This window comes from Protopterus annectens, chromosome 10.part0, assembly GCF_019279795.1.
Source record: "Protopterus annectens isolate FY-2018-M chromosome 10.part0, PAN1.0, whole genome shotgun sequence".
In the NCBI taxonomy this organism is placed as follows: domain Eukaryota; kingdom Metazoa; phylum Chordata; order Ceratodontiformes; family Protopteridae; genus Protopterus; species Protopterus annectens.
Window position 1 is genome coordinate 168,390,266 of NC_056744.1, and position 14,798 is coordinate 168,405,063.

The following is a 14,798-nucleotide window of genomic DNA, read 5'->3' on the forward strand; positions in this document are numbered from 1 at the left end:
AATACTGGCCAAGGCTATAGGCGCCCTCATGGTGCCTTATTTAGGAGAGTCCTGAAGGTGAATACCAGCTCTGTAAACAGCACAATAGCAGATTCAATGAGGTTTGTGCTACTCAACACCATGGGTTGTGATCACAACATGCATGCACTCACAGCACTCCTCAGGATGGACAACATCAACATCTGTGCATTAACTGCAATCTGTCGTAAGGCTCCTGAGAGCATACCAGCACTACCAGACTACACTCCATGCCACACATTTCAGTCACGGAACTTGGACTGACAGACATGGAGGGGCTGTATCCATATTCATCAGGAATACCTACACCTTCAGGTTAGTGGGGCAGTATGATACCTCTGTGATCATCCATGTGCAGTTAACATCAGCCACAACAGCAATGTGGAATGTGGCCTGATACAGATCACCCTCCATGACCCAGGACCTCCACTCCACCTACTTGGAGACAGTGGAGAACATGACAGTCCTAACACGCACCCTGGCATTAGTCAATGTCAACTACTATACCATTAACTGGGAAACAAGCTCCGGTACTCACTTCCAGGACCAGCGCTTCCTGGAATGCATCACCTCATATGCCCTGTATCAGGTGGTAACTGCCCTAACGTGAGGTGGAAGCTACTAGATGTGGTCATCACCAACATGGGCAACAGGTGCACCACAGTGAAAGTTAACCGGTCACTGGTTAGATCTGACCATGAACTATTAACTGTTTCCACACCCTAGCATCACCCCATCCATGGATAGAACAGTGTATACCTTTCCTACAGCTACATTTACACTACTAGTGACAGGGGTGGGGGGTTTCACAGCCCCCACACTAAGGGGAAACACTGCTCCAGATACAGACAGATTTACAAATGCAGTCTATAAGCACCTACATGGATGTATGGATTGTGCCATTGCTGGTAAACCAAGACTCACTCCTCCTAGACAAGGACACCTGTCTGGTGGACCTCTGCAATAAGCAAGCTATACTACAGACATAGGACAGTGTTCCAGACACACAGCAAATCCCACAAAGGGCAGACATCCGTGACCACTATTAGTATGATACGTAGGTCCCTCATGACATCATCCAAGGCTAACTTCAGCAGGAGAATACGCAAGGATTCGAAAGATAACCACAAAGCCTTCTTTGGCTTTACTCAGTGGCATCTCGTTTACACAGAGATGATCTCCGCTGACCAACACAGCCATGTCGAACTCAGGCTTGATGGATATGCTCCACTTATGGGAATCCATGTCAAAGTGAGCCACACACTGTAGTGAGCTGACCTTGCCACAACAATAACCGGAAGATGCTGGAGGGACAGCTTCCTGTCACAGACACTCCCAATACTTTGGAAGAACATCCCTAACTACATTTTACAGAGCCCCTCACTAACACTCTGCAAGAGAAACCTTGAAGGGTGAATGGGTAACAATAGATGCACCCCAGGGATCTTGCCATTGGCACTCCTCCACAGAGGGATGGTTAATGACTCAATGGGATGGCAAATGCTGACACATTTTGGCTGGCCTTATGAATGGCCACTGGCATTTGGCCAAGTACCTACCTATGAATCTATACATACAGTATCTGCATATACTGATAGCTTAGTTTACTGTTCAGGTGTTGACTTACCTTGTGCCACTGGCTGTTGTGTGTGCAATAGTTGAGGGCTGCCTATGTTGGATGCACACAGTAGACTGCCTATACATGACAATTTACAGGTAGTCTTGTGTGTGTGCTATCCATTTTTACTGTGTGCAGGTGGAGAAAGGTGTCAGCCCCTAGGTGCCTACACTGTCAGTGTGTGTGCTATACCTTTCCTCTTTGCCAAGGCATGGGCATACTGGGCATGCCTTCATTTGCCTACTGGAGCTGGTTCAGGCTGTTCGAGGTCTGAGTACCTCTGTGCCTGTGGAGACCTTGGCAATGGTGGTAGGCTGTGAGGACCTTTACCATTCTGTCCCTGCTGAAGCTGTTTCCGCAGGACCATATTGTGTAGCATGGCACACACTATGAAGATGTGGGCACACGTGCGGAGAGTACTGCAAGGCTCCAACAGATATGTCTAAGCAATGGAACCGTGATTTCAGCATCCCAAACACACGCTCTTTGATGATTCTGGTTTGTGCATATGCCTCATCATGGCATTCCTGCATAGGTGTGTGTGCATTTCTGATGGGAGTCATCAAACACTGTTCCAGTGCATTGCCAGCATCCCACACTAGGTGGCCATTTGGGATGTCCCCCCTGGCAAATAACTGATACAGCTGTGAGGCATGCCAGATGTGGGAGTTGTGATAGCTTCCAGGGCTGCCAGCACACACATCCATAATAATGCTCTGGGCATTGCACATGACCTGGCAGTTGATGGAGGGGTATCCCTTGTGGTTTATGTAGTGCCTTCCCTGCTCGCCAGGTGGTGACTTGATGTGTATGTGCATGCAGTCCATTGCACCCAGTACCTCCGGGTATTCTGCCACATGGTGGAAGAGATGCATATTGCTGGCCAACTCCTCCTGTGTTCGGGGGAAGTATATGTACTCATTGGCATGTGGTAACATGGTGTAGTACCCTGGATGCTGATGCCTGTGAGATACCCATGATATCCCCAGTTTGTCTTTGAAAGGTACCTGTAGCTAGTATTCTCAGGCTTACACATACCTTTGTATCCACTGGGATGGGTTCCCCTCTGTTTGTTCTGGCTCTGAGGCGTGGCCAGCACAGCTCCACAAGTTACTGTAGGGTGTCCCTGTCCACCCTGTAATGCTCTACTATCTCCAGATCATGTAGCTCCTGGTAGGTTAGCCTGGGTCTGAACACTCTCCTCCTCCTCTGGTGCCTGCGGTGGTCATGTGCATCATCCTCCACACCACCTTCAGTCTCCAACACATGCTGGTGGATCAAAGCTATGGCAGCCCCTAACATGTACATAATAAAAGTTCCCCGTCTGTATAAACCACTGGTGAAGAGTGTATGGGAATACACAAATGTGTGTGAGGTGCTTTCACACTTTATAGTATTGTGCTATGGATGCTGCTGATGTAAGTGGGTGTGTATTAACTATTCCAGCTGCTGCATGTCTTAATTATGGGTTTTGCAATGAGTACTGCAATTGTGAAGCCTTTGCTGTGGAGATCTTCTTGCCTGCCTTGATTACTCTGTTGCCCTTTAATTCACTTTTAGACCTGGATTACTCTGTTGCCCTTTAATTGACCTTTAGACCTGGATCCCCTCCCATTATGAGGCATGCATCCACCTGCCGTCTTTCTTGTTTTGTACTTTCCCTACCCAGTCATGGCAAATTACGCCTTGTAGCTGATATACTGCATATCGCCTTTGTTCTGCTTTAACACTTTGCTGTTTTCTTTGCAGTAAAGCCCCTCCCTTTCCCTGTTCTGCAGGTAGCTGCTTGCAGCCTTGTTAGCTGTTTTCAATGGCCCACTGTAGGCTCCTAGGTGTTAGTCATTTGTACTCCAATTTCACTGCTGCAGTATTTCCTTATTTCTTTCCTATATCCTTCCTGTTTCAGCTGCTGTGCGCGACGCGCATACCCATTTATTGGGTTTATGTGCGTTTTCATCTCCATTCACATGCATACTCGGTTACCTTGTGTACTCTCAGCTAAGCATAGCTATTGGCAATTTGACACACCCCTATCCTGCAGCTTTGCCTAGCTAGGGGCAGACCAGTTTAGCAATGTCCAATGTGCGTACAGCAATGGCGACACACCCCTTTCTTGATGTCATCTTTATCTCAAGGGCTCACCTTGGTGTTATAACACTATGCTGTGATGTGCATCCTTACACCAGCGGGAAATCTGCGATTCACTATTACTCCTCTCATTTGCATGGCATTGCCTACTAATGCCTAGCTACTGCGCATAACACTGTCACTGCCCCTTAGCAACCCTTGCGCCATGAGTATTGTGTAGCATGCCTGCCATTGACTAATATGGGGAATCATGTTAAGTGTTTCATTGCGGTTTTATTCTGTATTTTTATATATTCCTTGAGATCCCCTTTGCACACCGCTACCCTGCGCTTCCACGTCACAATAGTGCGACTATATATATTAAATGTTAATTTTATATTTTGCACATTTTTTTTTTTTTTAATGCCAATGGCTATATATTTAGCCATTGGCATATATTAACATTATAATACATGTGTTTGGTCAGCTGTCATGGCTCCGATGTTATGTTTGCAAAAATGTAAACTGTTTTCTACAGTTTACATTTTTGCTTGCTTACACTATGCCTGCACCACTTCCTGAATCATTACATACCTTCATTTGTATGCTATATTGCTGCACATTGGGGTAATTAGCATACAAGTCTCAGGAGTTGTGCGGGCATAGCGTACACTGGTAGTGCACATGGAAACAGCCTGCACCTGAATCGCTCGGTGGCCATATTTGGTGTTAGAACACTGACGCTACGCCTGCACCTGGTGCATGCTTCATGAATCCCAGTGTTAGTCTTTGTGCTGGCCATCTCAGATAAATTGGGAAATGCAGGTAGTGGAGTTGGGATTGTTTGGTAGTGGGCTTCATTCTTTATATGGCTGTAATTTATGGATGGTTCCCCACTAGGGACTGCACTCCTGACTTTGCATGACATTTAGCATTTGACTGGATAATTTCTCATTTCTGTCATACCAGATAGTTGTAGGCTGAAGGCTGTGAATAAAGAATTCATATGGTATGAATAGTACGCAGACACATAGCTATGGTATAAAATAGGTAAGTCAAACCAGCCTTTTTGTGTAGGTTTTTTTTTTTACTAGGCATAAAGAGAAGACTATCAGCTTTCTGTAGGGGCAAGTGTGCTTAGCCAGCATACCTTACACACATTTGTTCATAATGTGAGAAGGGGCACCAGAGTTCAAAGTATTAGTACAAAGACTGGCACTCATAGACCAGGCTATCATTTATAAGGGGAAGGCAAGCAGATTTATTTCCCTACTGATAAATCTGACAGTGGTGCGAATTTCTTTCAGGGCCTTTGAGGGACTAATACTTTTGAGCTTCTCCCTCTGTAAGTGGAATATTGTGTTCCCCTATTAAAGTAGATGTACTGGCTACCAGGTAAGAGGATTACCTTGATGTTCCTGTGGATCTTGGTTTGTTGCTGGGCTTTGATCTAGATCCCCATCCCCGCACATTAAAAAGAAATTGACAGCTCTTCCCAGATGAAATAATTGCAAGTCTATTTTCATTTGTCAGGAATATGAAGTGGTTAGCCATTTTATCAGCAATGGGTCTTCTGCAGGTAAGATTGCTATTCAAAAACACCAAACAAATACCCAATGGGTATAAAACTGATAAAACAACAAAAGACCATGACCAGCCGAGTACTTCTGAAGTGTTTTAATAAATATTCCACACACTAAGCGCTTTCACCATCATTACATGGCTTCTTCAGAGTGAGTGGTAACAAATCAACAAACCCTTTTTATACACACATTAATTGTTCAATTATCCAATTTGCCAGTTTAAAATACCTTCATCTTAAAACAACATATACAAAACAAACACAACCCCAACCCACAAATGTACAAATAAATATATAAAAATACATATAAAAACTATACTATTATAATATTGTTATGTGCCCTTAGGGTGCCTAGATAATATTTGCCCTTTGTCTCAAAATAGGTCTTAGGGAAATAAAGTCATTCAATCCATGTGGCTTTGAAGCATTCAACATTATCTGCCATTTATATTCCAATAATTCCACCTTTAATTTTTCATCCCCACTTCTTTCATTGAACAGCACCCTATCAATGACAAAAAAATAGAAATATCTTAAAATTAGTACACACTGTACTATGTGTATATAAAGCACTGTGAGAATCATGATTCTTAATAGCCCTAAGATGTTCACCTATCCGGTCTTTTAATCTTCGAATGTTCTTGCCAACAGAGAATGCACTACAGTTAGTACACGTAGCCAAATAAACCACCTTTTGTGTATTACAATTCACTCTACCTGGACATGAAACAGTCCTGTTGTATCCCTGTACAATAACATAAGGTCCATCATTGATGTATCTACAAACCTTGCAGGTCCCACATCTATTCATTTTCGATATTGTGTTTTTGGGAACATGTTGTTCCAAAAATTCTTTAATATTTCTTCCCCTTGAATAAACAATTCTGGGGACACAGCCTAAAAGGTTTTTAAGTTCCCAATTGAAACAAACATCCCATGCTCTACGTACTACTTCCTCAATCTCTTTTATCTGGTTATTATATGATAAAACTAAAACTCTTGAATCATAAGAGTTTTTTTTTTGTTGAAATGTTCTCAGATTTTGTGTGTTATTTACCTTAAGTATAGGAGGAAACACTGTATTTCTCTTACTCAGTACCTCTTTACGTGTTCTAGTCAACAATTTAAGGGGATAACCTCTTTCCAAAAACATCCCAACCAAGGTGTACAATTCTTCTTCCAAAACTTTGTTGTCACTTATAAGTCTGGACAACCTTACCATTTGCCCCTTCACTATACCCCTACGTTGATGTATAGGATGACAACTTTGGTAATGTAGTAGGGAATTACTATATGTTTCTTTCCTATATATTTTACTTTCGACACCATCCACAATTTTTGTTAAAGTTACGTCCAACAAATCTATTTTTACATTATTCCATTTACTAGTAAATTTGAAAAATGTAGTGGTACCATTAAGATATACCACAAAGGGCATAGCTTCTTCCTCACTGCCTTTCCACAAAATCAGGACATCATCAAGAAATGGATTGTATAATACTATTTTGTCTTTGTATATTGAATTCAAGACATATTCTTCCTCCCAATGGAGTAAAACCAAGTTGGCAAAAATGGGGGCACATTTTGCCCCCATTGCCACACCTGAAATTTGATGGAAAATCTCCCCTTCAAAAATCAAATAATTATTTTTGAGTACTATGTCCATACAGGATACTATAAAATTCACCTTGTCATTACTCAAACATTTACTCTTAACTAAACTTTCTGTAAAGTAATTTATGCCTTCTACATGGGGTATAACCGTAAACAAGTTTATTACATCTATAGTTAGGAAAGACCATTCAAAATCTCTGTTTTGAAAATTGCTAAGCCTTTGCAGACAATGCCAAGAATCTTTTAGAATATGTTGAGCCCCAGCCACAACCCGCTGTGTGTTTTTGTCTACATAAGCTGCTCAAGTTTTAGAGCCTTTGGATGACACTATGGCTCTAAAAGGTGGATCATACAGATCTTTGTGTATTTTTGGGATTCCAAACACAGCAGGAGTGACTGGGTAGTCAACCTTTAAATAATTATATTCATCACCATTTATCGCTCCCTTGTGTAATGCATCCAACAGAAACAAATCTACTCTGTGGTAGGCTATGTTTACCTCATTTTGAGAAACTCGAAGATAAGTGATGGGGTCATCCAAAATGTCCTGCATTTTGGCTGTATAATCAAATCTAGACATTATAACAGCTCCCCCACCCTTATCTGGTTTCATGATTCTTAGTTCTCTATTGCCTGCCAATTTTAATAGAGCTTCCCTTTCACTTCTATTTAAATTATCTTCATGGTGAACTTTGTGATTAGTTTTTATAATATTCAACATTCCCCCAATACAGATTTTCTCAAATGTTGCAACTTCACTATTGTATGGTGGAATAAATGTACTTTTTTATTTAAACCACCTGTTGTTGAGTCGTTTCCCAAACCATTTTTTGCTTCATTATGATCCTTAAAAAAATGTAGCCAAATTTAACTGTCTAGCATGCAATCTAATACTAGAATAGACATCCACTACATTAATTTTGTGTTCAGGAACAAAAGAAAAGCCTTTACTCAATACATCATGATGAGCTTCTTTTATATCCATGGCACTGTAATTGTATACATTGAAACCAGATTTTTTAAAAACTTTCACAGTCGGTAAAACATTAACAGATGTAAATAAAGAATCATCAGAAGTATACACCAAACTATTATCAATAGCAGATGTTTCAAATATGTTGTCAGCAATTAATGTCTCTTCTTGTTGTAATTGTTGTTGGACCACTGTCCCTTTGTTTGGTATTTGTTCCCCCACTGTTGTGGTTGTTTCTGCTGTCGCCCAGCATAATACTGGTTTTGTTCCAAAGATTGCTATCCAATATAATAACCCCATTGATTCATTTAGGATTAGCTCCACATGAAATTGTGAAAGTTTAGGTCTCTCCATCACCTATTTTTCTCTGTTGGCTCATCAGTTAATGACAACATTAACAAGAAATTTGCTTGGGCCAGTAGAGATAGTTAGTCAATGCCATTAGGGATAATTGGGAAGATTCAGTATCTGGCTGGCAAAGCTTGGTATTGAGGTTGTCTTCCAGCTGTTGCCAGCTTAGAAACAGGATTGGCCCTTGTTAGATAGGTGATACAAAAATCACATTTTTGACATGGCCCTGTGGTATCAATGTGCTACAGTTACAGTTTGCATGGCTCTGCACTGTTGTTCTTAATTGCATGCTCCCTAGCAATTGCTAGTGTGCTACATCAGTGACTTTCTGCTTATTGGGAGCATCCCTGCTGAGCAGAGCAAAGCATGGAAATATTAGATGGCAAGTGTCAAGAACTCAGTGCCTGTCACTACTGACAGGATCTAAGACCTGCCTAGAGATTCGGTCTTCCCAGGCATTTAAAATGGCCAGGTTCCTAAAGCTTTTAAAGTGCAATGAGTTGCATAAATAAATAAATAAATAAATAAATAAAAAGGGTAGAAGAGGCAATTGAATTCTACTCTCCCTTCAAGTTTGTGTGTTGGGCAGTGTCACCAGGTAGGAATTTCACCATGTCCCTTTCAAAGTCATTAAAAGGTAGCTTTCAAATGCATCAGAGGGTTCAGTGTCATAGAAGTTAAAGGAAAACTCCACCCTAGAACTAAAACAAATCTGTTTTTCTCAAGCTGTCTTTTGTTTTCTGACCTATTTTAACACCTCAAAACCACTCTAAGTGCTTTATTTGCAATTTTAGCTGATTTTCCACAACATGGTTACCAATGGGGCTTGATGTATCAACATGATCTTGTTCTTCCTCAACTCTTTCACTTTTCCATAATGCTTTGTATGACTCATGCCAGACAAAAGGAATTAACTGTGAATTCCCATACCATTGACATATAATGGGATTTATGTGAGTCACTGTCATCTTCTATACCTTCTGTGAAAGGACTGTTTCTTTTCTGTCTCGAATCACCCTCATTTATGTTTGGCTCAGAGCTTGTTTTACACTCTACTTGGAAGTTAACCAGCTGCAGCAAAAAAAGTAGCTGAATTTCAGGCCTTTGTTCAGGGTTTCCTTTTGTAGTCCAAGAGGAATTGGCAGTCCTCTCCCCCAACACTACTGCAGAAGTGTTAAAACTGTCACTGCACTGAGAGACTCTTGCAGAATCAAGTGCAATTGACATCTCATAATGGAAAAGAAGGACTTCCAATATACATCTCTTCCCCTCTGCCTGCAGTACGAAGATCTATTTATTTATTTATTTAAATAATTTCATTATTTTTTTCTGGGTGCAAGTAGCAGAAATTACTTGATTTTTTTTTGTTTGTTTTATTACCAGTAACAATTGATTTACTCCTTGATTCTGCACTCTTGATCCTTGATTTAGCTTAGACAGATCAGAAACATTAGTAGTAAGCAATATAACTTTATTATCATCAATCCTGCTATTTCTATTACATCTCACATAATATCTTAACATACAGAACTTAACAACACACAGTCTATGTACACTTCCCCCCTTCCCTGACCCATTACAATTAAAACATACACATTTAATAATAGCACCAACTATCTATAATCCCACAAACATAAACCATGCACTATTTACTTCAGACAACAATCTTATCCTGATGTTACACATAAATACAATACATTTATATCAAAATACTTAAAAACTTATAGTTCACATTGCGTCACAGCTCATACTTAGTGGGGACATTCACCCCAACCCAAGCCCCCAAACAAATCCAGTACATCTAGATCTTCATAACCCAACCCAGCCCCAACAACTATTGACTCTCTGCAGACTTGCTACTACTTAATATAAATCTCAGGAACATCATGAACAATATTCAAGAATCACATGCCACCCTTGCTCTATATACTCCAGATATAGCCTTTATAACTGAAACCTGGCTAAAACCAGACATCTCATGCAACTAAATACTTAAACCAGGATACAACATACATAGGCTGGATAGACAACAGAAAAGAGGTGGTGGTATTGCCTTTCTATACAAAAACAATCTCAGTTTGGAAACTTTATACCTAACCATCCCAAACTTTAACAACACCGAAATACTGATTACTAAACTAACAATTCATCCGAAGAAACATCTGAACATAGTGGGAGTCTACATCTCACCTGGGAACAATCTGACTACTGCAGAACACATCCTAAATTGGACAGCAACATCCCTCCCTCGGGAAACAATTATAATGGGAGACTTTAGTGTGGACTGGATTTCTTGCAGCTCTCAAAATCCCTCTGACCACATTAATCTACACAGTTTCTCACAAACAATCCAAACTTGTACTAGAGTAGACAAAACATCAAATGAACATTCAATCCTAGACTGGATCCTTACAAACAGGCCAAATTGAATCTACACTCTGGCTGTCTCCCAGATAGCCTCAGTGACCATATTCCAACTTACATTCTCTGACACCAAATAAGCCCACAAAACTTCCTACCCACTACCAAATCCGAAATAAGAAAAAAATCATCACCCAAGACTTCATAACTAGTTTAGGAAAACGGAGCGTGACACCACTCAAAGTTTTCCCTTTAGATACTGCAGTTGAATACTTTAACTCAAACTTCCTCAATATCCTAAACATCTTGCCCCCCCCCCCAAGAACTATAAGGGTAAAATCCAATTATGCTCCCTGGCTAACCAAAGAAACAAGATCTCTCTTAAAAACTAGAGAAAAGGTCTGGGGAAAATGTCTCAATGACAAAACTACAACTAACAAACATAACTAGAACTAGAAATAAAGCTAAAACATATTATTTTGGACAAAATAGATTACTATAGCAGTACTGAATCAAAAAATCAAAGAAACTCAAAAAAAAGTCTGGGCCGCCATCAATAAAAATTCCTACTGCCAGGACAAACTAGTACTCCTTCCCCAACACTCACTGATACTAGAGACAAAATAGCCTCACAATGTAACAGATACCTCATTGAATCCATATTAGCCCTCATAAACAATAATTATTTCCCTAGACAGACTCACATAGTACCCACACTAAATCCCAATAACGTCTCTTTTCAACCTGTCCCAATAAGCATCATAGTTAAATATCTCAAAAGGCTTAGACCTAATACACTTGCTGCCAACTATCTACCTGCTGAATATCTAAAAATCACTGCAGAAGCAATATCCTATCCAGTATCCATATTAATAAATTGATTCATCCATGAACAACTAGGCCCTAAAATTTGGAAAGTTTACTATATCATCCCACTACATAAAAGTGGAAACTTGACAGAATTATCAAATTACCGGCCAGTAGCTATACTATCACCATTATCAAAAATACTTGAGAGGTGCATCCATTCACAAATCTTGAACTATCTAATAACCAACAATATTCAGTCTGACACTCAGCATGGTTTCCATCCTAATCATAGCACCACCACTGCCCTTGTTAACTTTACTAACATTATTAACCACCATCGCAATGATGGCAATTTAGTTCCTTCCATCTTTCTTGATCTATCCAAAGCTTTTGATTTTGTCTCTCATTTTAAACTATTAACTACACTCTTGTAACTCTTAGAACTTAAACTTACTTGGTTCCAGCAATATCTAACTGGACTACAGCAAGCTGTAAAATGGCAAAAAAATCTCTCTTCATTACTGCCTATATCCTTGGGAGTTCCACAGGGATCGATTCTGGGCCCTCTCCTTTTTATTATCTTTACTAACAATCGTCATTCTGCTATCCTACTTGCCTCTGTAGTTCAATATCTGGAAGATTCCATCCTGATTTGTGTCACCCCAACTCTACAAAAATGCCAAAAAATCACCCAGCAGTCATTCAGTGCTATGGAATCTTGGCTAAACAATGCAAAACTTATACTTAACCCTAACAAAATAAAACTCATGCTCTTCTATCCAACTAGAGCTGTAGAAGCCCATCCACCATTCAATATCTCATCACCAAATCATACAATTGTTTCTCTGGTTCCGCAAACAAAATTACTTGGAGTGGCCATTGGTCATAATATAAAATTTGACATACACATATTACAGACCATAAAAAAAAAAAAAAAAAAGTTCACAAAAAAACTAGGAACCCTGTACAGAAATTGACACTTTCTAAATAAATCTTTAAAGGCCAATATAGCAAGAATCCATCTTATCTTTACACTACTATACACCTCACAAATTCTTACAAACATTAAGAAATCTGACCTAGCAAAACTTAAAACTTGCTATAATAAAATTGCAAAGTTTACTACATAAACAAATTTCAGATCCTATCATTGTTTGTCTTTAAAACAACTATCTTGGCTTGAACTACCACATCTATTTGCTTATAATCAACTCACCTTCGCCCATTGAATACTATATTAGCCAGAAAAAACACCAGTAGTTCAAAGTCTGCTAATACACTACTCCAGTAATAGGGTATTGTGTTCCAGTTACAAATGCTTCCTAAATATATCCAAACATAACAATGCAGCTGGAGTTCCCTTTATTCCAACTATATAGCCAATGTAGAATAGAGTGTGTGTGCTGTATCTATAAGAAGCATTTCAAGGATTGAACGGGCATATAAATAACAAGCATGTGCTAACTTCAGTGCCATTTTGAGAGTGCAGCCATTGAGTGAGCAAGTATCAGTATAATAGCTAGTTTGTTTATAAGTTTATCTAAGGTAAAGTTATTAAGCCTTAATTCTGATGTGTTTGTACATAATAATGCTGCATGAACAGAACCCACAAAGTCCCTTCTATTGTATCCTGATTAGATGAACGACATGGTGTCCAAACCGGGATTCCAGAGACTCATATTCAGAGCCACGAGGTGCAGAGATAACAGTGAAGTAAAATAAAAGAATGAGCATGAAAAAGAGACAGAAAAGAACCAAAGGTAATGAAAACTTGCACAAACAGTTTATTTTGTAAAAAGGATAAAATGAAGCATTGCAGATCACATTATTAAACAAGCAGGAGGCACAAAAGATTTATTAATTAAATGAAATGTATAAGATTAAGATGTTTGATAAAGCAATTATCAGAAAATCACATACTGAGTTTGGAATTACCTTGGAATAGCAAAACAAGCATGTTTAGAATAAAACTAGCACAAGAAAAGTGCAATGGGCATGAAAAAGATTAAATGAGAAAAACAAATATAATAAGGGCAAAAAGGGCACATTAAGCATAAATAGAGCAAGGTGACTGCATGCTTTTTGGCAAAGTACTGTGTTTTGGCATAAGTACGGCTTTGTTTTGTATTCAGGGGATAACTAGAGTTATTCAAAGTATCTCAAAGTGTGCAAAAGTGCTTACAGTGTGTGCTTATTATTGTGCATTTATTCTGAAGAGTTTACCTGTGTGCAAAGTGCAACTCTTTCCTAAATTGCAGTCGAAATACAGCCATTTTGAAATGTTTCTTGTGCTGGGTATGTGTATTTGCAAAGTGCCACTATTACAGAGTGTTTCTTTAAAGTTATTTAATAAAGTAACACCATTTTGGGGAAGTTTCACTGTGCTGTGTACTGTTTATTCTCAAGGTGCAATTACTTCAAATATTTTTTTATTCTGAGCTTCTTCTGTCCAGTTCATTCACACAGTGCAGTTATTTTGAAATATTTCTTACACTGATAAGAGGTGATTTCTTGCAGTATAGTAATTTCAAGAGTATTACAGTGCCCGAGATACATATTTCACAAAGTTCAGTTATTCAGAGGTTTGTTGTGCTTTTGGGCATAGTTACAAGTACTGGCATACATTTCTGGCATATGTATATATGTGTAAGTTTATTCATATTTGCAAAAGCCTTCACTCTTCTTCTCTTTTGGCTGTTCCCATTAGGAGTCACCACAGTGGATCATCTGTTTCCATTTCTTCCTGTCTTCTGCATATCGCTCTGTCACACCAACCACCTGCATGTCTTCTTTCATCACATCCATAAACCTTATCTTAGGCCTTCCTCTTTTCCTCTTACCTGGCAGCTCCATCATTATCATCCTTTTCCCAATATACCCAGCATCCCTCCTCAGCACATGTCCAAACCAACACAATCTCGGCTCTCTGACTTTGTCTCCAAACCATCCAACCTGAGCTGACCCTCTAATATACTGATTCCTAATCCTGTCCATCTTTGTCACACCCAGTGCAAATCTTAACATCTTTAACTTGGATTCCCTACACTACACCGACACACCACAAACCCGACAGCCAAAACATCGACACCAAAACACCGAAACACACAATAACAACAGTCCACATTACAGAACACCATAACACCGACTCACAACACACACACAACACAAGCACACCAAAAAACCTTACAAACCTACATTAAATCTTACATACACAACTATCTATGCACTAGCCTTAACCCAAACCCTAACCCTAAGGTCTGTCACTGTCACACACTTACCTTACCCACACCCTAACCATACAGTCCATCACTAACGCACACTTACCTTACCCGCACACTAATGTCCGTTACTATTGCATACTTACACAGTCGCACTCGTTTCACATGTAGGTGTTTTCAGCATCG